This window comes from Taudactylus pleione, unplaced genomic scaffold (assembly GCF_031769625.1).
Source record: "Taudactylus pleione unplaced genomic scaffold, aTauple2 ptg000093l, whole genome shotgun sequence".
In the NCBI taxonomy this organism is placed as follows: Eukaryota; Metazoa; Chordata; class Amphibia; order Anura; family Myobatrachidae; genus Taudactylus; species Taudactylus pleione.
Genome location: NW_028284495.1, coordinates 25,038,208 through 25,049,019, shown reverse-complemented (window position 1 = coordinate 25,049,019; position 10,812 = coordinate 25,038,208).

The window sequence follows — 10,812 nt, the reverse complement described above, 5'->3', positions numbered from 1 at the left end:
GGGACCTCAATGCTCAGCGTGATACTGCCACTGTTTGCTATTTTTCTCTTCACTTCAGTATTCCCCCGCAGGCTGGCCATACCCCACTGGCACAGTTGAGTACATGGGGACGCTATGACATGCAGTTTCTCCGGGCACCATGGTTCCACGCTACTCCTCTGACCACGCCCCCTTTACCCGGGTTCGGCGGAGAGAGGGGCAGTAGAGGCAGAGTGACGAGATAAAAAAGCAGGTTGGCTGCAGAGTTGGGAATAGAATGAAGAGAAATGACACTGGAGTAAGTGAAGCCAGTGAGGGCATCAATGAGAGTTTTAGTAGCTTACAAGGTAAGAACAAGGCAGATTCTGGAAATATTGTGGAGATGGAAATGGCAGGATTGTGAAAGTGATGGGATGTGAGTGGAGAAGGAAAAGGCAGTGATACCCAGACATCAAACTTGGGGAATGGAGGAGAGTGAAATTATGTCAACAGAGAGGATAGAAGTAGACAGGGACTTGGCTGATGTTAAGACGATGAGTTCAGTTTTTTAAATGTTTTTTAAATATATGGGGCTGATGTATCATTTTCGTTTTTATATACAAAACATACTTTATTTTATTGCATGATTTCATTATGCGTTAAAAACTATTAACAGTTGAATGTTTCAAAAAATCTTTGTGCAACATCGCATTGCGAAAACCACAGTGGTTTGTATACCATATTTTGTGATGCAAAGTCATTTATTGTTACTTTATTGTTACTTTTTGCAAAATTGCTCATCAACACCCTTGAAACTGAAGCATTGCTCCTGTACTGGTGAGAGAAGGGGTGCATGCGCATTCATCCAAACCACAAAATTCCCTCATGTCATCGTTCTGTAGCTTAGTTCAATTAATCAATTAAAATGTATCATATATTTTGGATCCATTTACTTACACGTGTAAAATAATTAATTATGATTAAAGGTTCAACTGAAATGGACAAGGATGAAGGCTCCTGCTCAGTAGTAACAAGTAGGCCAAGGAAAGGGAGGAGCTGAATAACATGGGAGGTCTTCTCATACATGGGTGGATGCTCAGATCCCCCTCTCCTAAACCACCTTGTAATTAAAACGCTGTTTCTACGCCATCTGAGGCATGCGATAAACAGGGGCAAGAAAATCTGATAAATATTTGCAAGATTTCAATGATACATTCTAAAATATCACATTTCTACTATTTTCCAATTGCAAGCCAGAGGTTATGTGATCTTCAAGAAATAGAAAATTATCGCAATCATCTTTCATGAATAGCCTTTCATATCCTGCTTAATACATATGACTGATACTACACTATTGCATTTATCATGCGATAATTACCTTAATCACATTTTTATGCGAAATGCAGCTTAATACATTGGCCACTAAGTTTCAGGAAGCATTGTGCCCTCCGGTTTGAGATGGTCAGGAAGTGACATGGGAGAGTACAGAAGGAGAGAAGTCCAGGCAAGAGAAGTAAATTTTTTGTTTTGTTGGCATGGACGTGGTAGTGTAGCCTCCAAATGAATGGATAAACTTGGCAAGGGAAGATGTGTAGAGGTATAAGAGAAGGGAGCAGGGGTTAAGGACAAAACTTTAGTGGGTCCCAACGGGACAGGGAAGTGGTGGTAGAGCTGAATATAGGTACTGAGAAAAAGTGGTTGGACAAGTAGAAGATTAACTAGGAGAGAGCTGAGTCATAAAGCCCAATGGAGTGGAGGCTTTGGTGGAGAAGCGGGTAGTCATTGGTGTAATATGCCATTGTGAGGTCAATTTGTACAACAATATTGAACTGGCTTTGGATGACTGTAATGAGGTCATTGGTGGCCTTGGCAAGGGCAGTTTCAGTAGAGTGAAGAAACTGAAAACCAGAATGCAGAGGGTCTAGGAGAGAGTAGGGGGAGGAGAAGGTGAGGTGGTTGTAAACTACCCACTCAAGGAACTTGGAGGCAAAAGGAAAAAGAGAAATGGGATGATAGTTAGCAAGGGAGGGGGAGACAAGAGAGTGTTTCTTGAGAATGGGGGAGACTTTAAGGATGTAGGGATGGTGCCAGAAGAGAGAAATAAGTTGACCTGGTACAAAATGTGGAAGCATGCTACAGGGTACTCTTGACACACAGGTGTTAGAGTATGTAAGTCTTAAGGCAGTGGGATGTTTTTGGAGGCTTTCTGCATTCTCAATATGCATAAAAGTAAAAAAAAAGTTCCAAATCTACATTTTGAAGTAAATCCTTTTAACTGTTGTCAATCTTTAATTAATTGAATTCTTGGTATTCCAATGTTGAAGCAGAATATGACAGTTGTTCCCAAGTTTAGATCTATTTTGTGAGTCATATAAAAACATGTTACACTGAAATTTTACATTCTTAGTACAGTTAACTATGAAACAATTAATTCCACTTTTATCGTAAAAAGAGATGTAAGCTTGCGAGCAGGGCCCTCCTCCTCGTTCTGTTATTATCCCTTCTGTTTTATCACTGCGTTTGCAATTGTAAAGGGCAAAGGAATATATAAATAAATGTTAATGAAATAATAAAGTTGGGGGTGTTGTTGGTTAGGATTGTAGTATCAGTTACTATAATATCCCTTTCATTCTGGACACATATTAATTACACAGATTCTGTGACTGTATGACTTCATGTCTCAATTTCACCTTGTCTTAATCAGCCACAGAAAGGGATATTAAATCAACTTTATTATATACATCATTTAGACATCGTCAGGGCCGGCTCGAGGCACGTTCGACTAGTGTGGTCGAACATGGGCACCACCCCATAGAGGGCGCACCCCTCCCAACCATCCCGATTTCCAGCGGGACAGTCTCGTTTTTCGGGCACTGCCTCACTGTTCCACCCACGGGCCAAAGTGTCCTGCCGGTGGTCGGGAGGTTGGGCACCCCCACCGCTGCAGCTGTGCGCCGACATCCATTCAGTGCAGGGAGAGGGCTGGGGGCAGCCCAGCTACTGAAGGAGTGCTGGGTTCGTCTCCAGCCTGACGTTACGTGGGAGGCGTGTTTTGGTTTTGGATCTGGATCTCCACTTGTTTTGGATCTGGATTGGTTTTGCCAAAACCTCACCTCCGTGTTTTGTTTTTTGATTTGGGATCTGGATTTTTTATAAAAATCATAAAAACAGCTAAAATCACATCAAATGGGCCTGTTTATGTTCCTACAGTATTTAACCTCAATAACATTTATTTCCACTCGTTTCCAGTCAATTTTGACCACCTCACAGCTCACAATATTGTTTTCATGCAGTTTAGGCCCAAAATTTGCACCAAGCTACCTGGCTGAGCTAAGCGGCAGCAGTGGGCAGCACAAACACTTGGCAGTTCAACTTCCAACATAGCATCAGGAAACAAATGTTTTTATTATTCAAAAGAGGCCTGAGGGAGTTGGAGTATGTATGTAGTTGAAGGCAGGGACAGGAAGGGTTGATTGGTAGTAAATTTATTTTTTTTAAGTAAATTTATTAGGGAGAAGGGGAGGGGAGGAGGCATTTACAAAAATTTGTTTTACTCATTCACATCAGTCTTTGCCCCAGAAGAATCATTGAGCACCATGCCTGCTGCTGCTGCTTCTAATCCCAGAAAGGGACCAGGAAGACTTCTAGTCGTGCTCTCCAAAACAATTGACTGTTACATAATCCTTTGCAAAGTTTCCACATGAAAAAGCATTTCCCAACCTGTACAGAGACATTAAAAAAAACATAGTTAATGGCCTCCAAACTGACATTTAACCAGCACAGGTATGTGGACAAGTGCAAGATTTAAGATTAAGCCAGGGTAAATTTTATTTACTAAAGAGAGTTTTTACAAGTGAGTTTTGGAAGTGATGTTGCCCATAGCAACCAATCAGATTCTACATAACATTTACCTAGCACTTTCTAGAACACTGGTTCTCAAACTTGGTCCTCATGACCCCAAACAGTGCATGTTTTACATGTCTTCTCAGCAGAATCACAAGTTAAATAATTAGCTCAACCTGTGGATCTTTTAAAATGTGTCAGTGAGTAATGAATACACCTGTGCACCTCCTGGGTGACCTGGAAAAAGTGACCTATGTGGGGTCCTGAGGACCGAGTTTGAGAACCTCTGTTCTAGAAGATAAGAGCTAGAATCTGATTGGTTGCTATGGGCAAGCAACATCACTTTTAAAACTCACTTCTAAAAACTCCCACTTTGATAAATAAAATTTACCCCTTAAGGTCTTACGTTGTGTCTTTCTTGAGAATCCTGCACCTGCTTTTGCTGCTAGGAGTGGATTGTCATCCCAGAAGGGGACCAGGAAGAGTGCTACTGCTTTCCAAAATAATTGACTGTTAAATAATCCTTTGCAAAGCTTCTACATTAAATGCATTTCCCAACCTGTACAGGGACATTAAAAAAAACATAGTTATTTATTTATTATTTATTACCAGTTATTTATAAAGCACACACATATTCCACAGCGCTTTATTTATCCATTCACATCACTCCCTGCCACAATGGAGCTTACAATCTATATTCCCTACCACATGCTCACATTTAGTGGCCTACAAGCTGCCGTTGTACCCGCTGTCCACTTAACCAGAGCAGATATGTGTACAAGCGGAGCAGAGCAGTGAGCCTTACATCAGTAGTTGGGAAATTGATGAAAACATAAAAGAAAGAGTCGTAGATTATCTCAAATCGAGCAATTTGCAGGATCCCAAACAGCATGGATTTACTGGGGGGAGATCATGTCAAACAAATCTTATTGACTTTTTTGACTGGGTGACTAGGAAATAGATAAAGGGGGGGCATAGATATAGCTTATCTAGACTTTAGTAAGGCTTTTGACACTGTTCCACATCGCAGACTGTTAAATAAACTGGAAAGCATGGGATTTGATACAAAGATAGTTGAATGGATAAGATCATGGCTGCAGGATAGGAAACAGAGAGTTGTAGTAAACGGAGTGCAGTCTCAAGAGGGAAATGTTACCAGTGGAGTACCTCAGGTATCTGTACTTGGACCAGTGCTTTTTAATATCTTTATTTGTGACATTGCAAATGGTATTGAAGGGAAACTATGCCTATTTGCAGATGACACAAAGGTATGCAACAGGGTAGACACACCAGGAGGGGTAAAACAAATGATTGATGATCTAGGTAGACTAGAGGAATGGTCAAGAACATGGCAACTACAGTTCAATGCCAAAAAATGCAAGATCATGCACTTGGGTCTCAAAAATCCAAAGGCTAAATATAGTATTAATGACACTATACTGGAAACTACTGAAGAGGAAAGGGATCTAGGAATCACTATTTCAGGGGACATAGGCAAGCAAACATTGTAACAAAGCCATGAGGAAGGCGTCAGATGCTTGGTTGCATAGGGAGAGGAATCAGTAGCAGAAAGAAAGAAGTGATAATACCACTGTTAAGCTCATTGGTACGTCCTCATCTCGAATACTGTGTTCAGTTCTGGAGGCCATATCGCCAGAAGGATATTAATACATTAGAGACTGTACAAAGAAGGGCAACTAAAATGGTGCAAGATCTACACCACAAAACGTACCAGGAAAGACTAAAAGATCTTAATATGTATAGTTTGGAGCAGAGAAGGGAAAGGGGGGACATGATAGAAACGTTCAAATATATAAAGGGTTTTAACAAGGTAAAGGAAGGAGACATTCTTCAAAGAAAGAGAAGTATTAGAACAAGAGGACAGGTTCTGAAACTGGAGGGTGGTAGGTTAAGGGGAAATTTGAGGAAAACTTAATTCACAGAAAGGGTAGTGGACAAGTTGAATAGCCTCCCATCAGAGGTGGTAGAGGCTAAAACAGTAGAGCAATTTAAACATAAATGGGATATACATAAAGATATCCTTCAGAAGAAGTAAGGATCAATAAAGGTTGAGGTAACAATATGTTTAAAAATGGGGCAGACTAGATGGGCCAAGTGGTTCTTTTCTGCCATCAAATTCTATGTTTCTATGTTTCTAGAGCAGCAAATGCAACATTTCAGATTTAAGGTTTAAGTCTTACATTGTCTCTTTCTTGAGCATTCTTGAGCACCATGCCTGCTGCTGGGAGTTGATTTTCATCCCAGAAGGGATGAAGACATTGTTTCATCTTCCCAACGGACACAGACCTGAAGAGATTTAAAGAACTAATGGCAGGTAAAAGAGGCAATTTGTAGGCTGTCAAAGCTGGATAATTGGCTGAGACAAAATCAGCTTAAAATTAGATCGTAAAGACGCCATCTTGGAACTGGCCGCAAGACGCCATTTTAGAAAATGAGATTGCAAGATGCCATTTTGCGAATGGCCGCCCAAGCGCCATTTTAGGTAAACTCACACTTAAGTACATATGGCGATATTACTATTAGCATCATGCGATTGCATCTTTCACCATTTCTCATACACACATTAATACACACAATTGCGCTGTTAACTAGTCGCATATTAGCGAATGCATAAGATCCTGTATGAAAACACTGTTTATTAGCTTCATGCGCATGCATCTGCCCCAAGTTAACTAGCGTCTTTATATCAAACCCCAAATACTTACACAGTACATATTCACATAAAAGGTTTCATAAGCTTTAAAGTATAAGATTCAAGTTTGTTCATTTATTATAATTGCTGTGAAATAAAGGTTATTTGGTAGCTAAGGTTTAATACATGATTATTAAGTCATGTTTGATATTATACTGATCTGCACTCTTTCAACAGCATTCCGGTATCGTCGGTGTGAAGATCACAACATGCATTCTCAACTTATGGACCGCTGAGACTTAAAGCACCAATATGTACATTATATGACCAACTGTTAGGATGTGCATGAGGAAGGAAACCAGAGACAACCAGTTGTTAGAGGCTGGACGATGTCTATTTGAATCAACCTGTTAAATGCTCTGCAACAGATGCATCCTCCTTGGGAACCAATGGCATCAGTGACAAGCCTCTCTATTGTGTTGTCTGTTTCTGTGAGAGTATAAACGTGTGTGTTGTGACCCCAGTCTGAGTCTTCTTCTTGCTGAATGCTGATAGATGGGGGTTTCTTGCTGATGCCTACATCTGGTCCAGAGCGCTGCATATGTATAACTGTACTTGGGTCTGTATAATTCTTTGCACTAAATTGTACTTAGATCATAGCGTGTAACTGACTGTACTTTTACTTGAAATATCACTTTGTGCTTTGGAACCACAGGTTCAAGGTCTGGAGTCTTTATTTACTATATGACTGCGTACGCAAAATAGCGTCATCCTTAGAGGTTTATAGGCAGAATATTATAAGGTATAGGCAGGAGTGTATAGAGGTTCTAATTCAATATCCTTAAGGCCCTTACACAAACTGCCTTTGCTTTACTTGAGCTGCCCACCTTCCAGTGTGTATTCAGAAAGAGTTTTCAGCACTGCCGGGAACCTTGTCAGTGATCGGCCTGAGGCTAGTTCCCCAAAATGTGGAAAAGATGATGTCCATCAACATGAACTACAAATTCTACAAGAAATACCTTTACCATCAATTACATGTAAAAATTACAGAGGCACATGTAATGGTGGAATCCAGCGGGGACAAAATAATTTTGTGTCAAGAAAATGATGTATACATCACTCCAGATTATACCATCACCCAAGCCTATATCGTCATCCAATCCTGTGTTGTGTATAAATTACAGCTGTGCTCCCTGTTAGATTGGGGATTCACTGTCCACTTTAGTGGATGTGAGCTCCATTTTAGTCCATATCACCACACCCGGCCCCTACACATCTTCTGACCTGGGCTACAGGAGGAGTAGCTGCACTCTGGAATACGGTTGCATGGAGTTGCCCCTCTGACTTGCTGAAATTCAGGTAGAGGGACCATGGGTAGGGAGTAGTGACACTATAATCAGAGAACACAGGGCCTGATTCAGAGCCGGACGCTATTTGCGCTCGCTCGGTCAGAAAAAGGGGCCGGCTATTTAAATTGAGCGCTCGCTCTTTGCGGTCTGTTGACGCCTCTATGTCGGAGCGAGCAAATGAAACATGCGCTCGCTATTTTGTAAAGACGCCCCCTGGCCGCTCGCATCCTACGTCATCTCCGCTATTTATTAGATTAATCGAGTACATCGAAAGGCATCTGAACTGCTCGCAGTGCTTGTGGTAGGTTTATCCTACCGCAATCATGCGAACAGTTCAGGCTAAGAGACAACCAAGTGACGTGGTCGATGACGCTGCTTTGTTAATTATGCACACACTTAAAACGCCCGTTTTGACCGTTTGGCACGCCTGCGTTCGGACCGTTTTCAAGCACCTTCCCCTGTTACCACCCACAAATGCCTCATCCTGTCACTCAAATTAGCAGGCACTCGCTATTTGGCGAGCGCTCGATTTCCGATCGCACTGACTGGTTGGCGCATGCGCATTACGACCAATATGCATGCGCAGTTGTGCGAACATCGCTCGGAGCGAACGAGCAGCCGCTTACGAGCGGCTCTGAATCAGGCCCACAGTTTTAGCTGCTTTATTCCATTTTTTTAATCATATGCTCTATTTTCACCTTTTGAAAATGTTTATGCAAATCTCAGCTGAGGCGTTTGTGATGTCATGGCTAACGCGCACACACACACAGAAAAAAAAACACATTGATTGATTGATGAATTAAAAATTTTTGCCACTTGGGAGGGAGAGCACCCAAACGAGGCAGCAGCCTCTTGATAAATGACACAGGCAGCACCCCCAGCTACGTTGCTGGTGATAAGTGTGCCTAACGTGAAAAAACAGAAAAAAAAACTTCATTGATTTATTTATTGATTGATTAATTTGTTTTTGGCACTTGGGAGGGAGAGCACCCGAATGAGGCAGCAGCCTCTTGATAAATGACACAGACAGCACCCCTGCGCACCTAAGTTGCTGATAAGTGTGGCTAACGTGCACACACACACAGAAATAAAAAAATACAAAAAAATCACTCTGGGGGTGAAGAGCACCCCTGATGGACAGAGCACCCCCTGGACAACACAGCAGCACAGCCAGCCAGCCCCTATGGATAGGACAACAACCAGCCAGCCCCTATGGACAACAGCCAGCCCCTATGGAGTGGACAGGACAACAGCCAGCCCCTATATGGACAAAATCCAGCCACGCCCCTAATGGACATTAAGCAGCCAACCCCTGAGTGACAACAGTAGCCAGCCTCTATGCACAGCGTCAGCAACAGCACAGCATAGCGATCACATTCACAGCCCCTCCCTCTTCACTCTCCACAGCCGTAATAAAAATGGCAGCGATCGAGGGACCTTTTATACAATCCAAAACCCGCGAGAATCCGACAGCGGGATGATGACGTTTTGCTTCGTTTTGAGATCCGAGTCAGGTGGGAAAACCCGAGCTGACTCGGATCTGCCTCGTATCTCCTAAGTTCAGGTGGGTTTGGATCTCTGAAATCTGAACCCGCTCATCTCTAGAAAAGACGCCTCCTGACAGCATCACAGATTTGAGTTCTGTGTCTAAGGATGCAGCATCAGATCACCATCGTGAGCTTGACCATCGGTTACAATGGTTACAGTATCAGCAATCTAAGAAAGCCAAAGGCTACTCAGAATGGCTGTCTTACCTGTGTAGCCAAAGCCAGGACATCTGCGTCTTCTGGAGCAGACCCTGGCCTCAGCACTCCCAGAAAATGGGAAAGCAGGCCAGCGCCACCCAATCCTCGCTCTCAAACGGCTGCAGCCTGTCAATCAGTCTGTGGTTTGGTGACACTGAGAGCAAACTCACAGATGGAGGCCTGCACATGCATAGTCCTCCCACCATGGAAGATGTACGCAAACCATCGGGGTTTGTGTACATCTCTGAATGAGGCCTTATTTACAATGTAGTGGCATTGTTGTGGGTACTAAATTCCTATAAAATTTTGCACATGTATTTAAAGACAACTGGAAAGTCATTATTTGGTCCAATCTTCCATTGGAACAATAGGTTACAAGATTAGCACTTGCATTTATGCTCAACTTGTGCTCATTATCTACTCTGTGGCATGGTGGCTGGCAGTAACACTGGGGTAATGGGTACAATTCCAACCAGGGTCATATCTGTGAGTTTCTACCTTTTCCTCATGTTTGCTGACACTCCAGTTTCCTTTGACAGTCAAAAAGAGTAAATAAAAACATACCGACAGGTTAATTGACTTTGAACAAAAATGAACCCTAAGGTGTGGGTTTGTGTGTGGTAGAGAATTTAGACAATAAGCTCCAGTGGGGTAAAGAATGAATGATTGCATAGGACTGAACTGAGATGGCTGCCTAAGTCTTTTCAATAAAGTAAAGTGTTATATAAATAAATAATTTTTTAATTATTACATTTTAATATATTCATGCTCCTCATATATACAGTATATTAATATATTTTATAAATACATCTTCATATATAAATGTATTAAATCCTTTGCTACAGAGTTTTCTTACTCCTGTGCTGAGCCAATTTTTCCATGCTGTGCTCGTCAAATTCCAACATCGCCATTACAAGCTGTTTTACGCAGTACCCCAAATAATTTTACCTTGTTTTTTTCAAAAGACTCTGAATTTTTACAAAATGCCATTAGTTTTTTTGCCACTTCTAGCACGACATATAAAATCTAAAAAATTGTCAAAATAAGTATTTTTTTAATTTCAATTTAAAGAAAGTGAATTAAAAGCAAATTCAAAAAGAAATACTTGTGCTTTGGCCTTAATCTACATTTCTAAAATAGCTAAAATAGGTTTTCATAACAAAATCTGCACTTGAAAATGACAATGTTACTCATTCCCTGCCCCAGTGGAGCTTACAGTCTACTCCTTACAAAACAAATGCACAAAGCCACCGGAAGATCCATC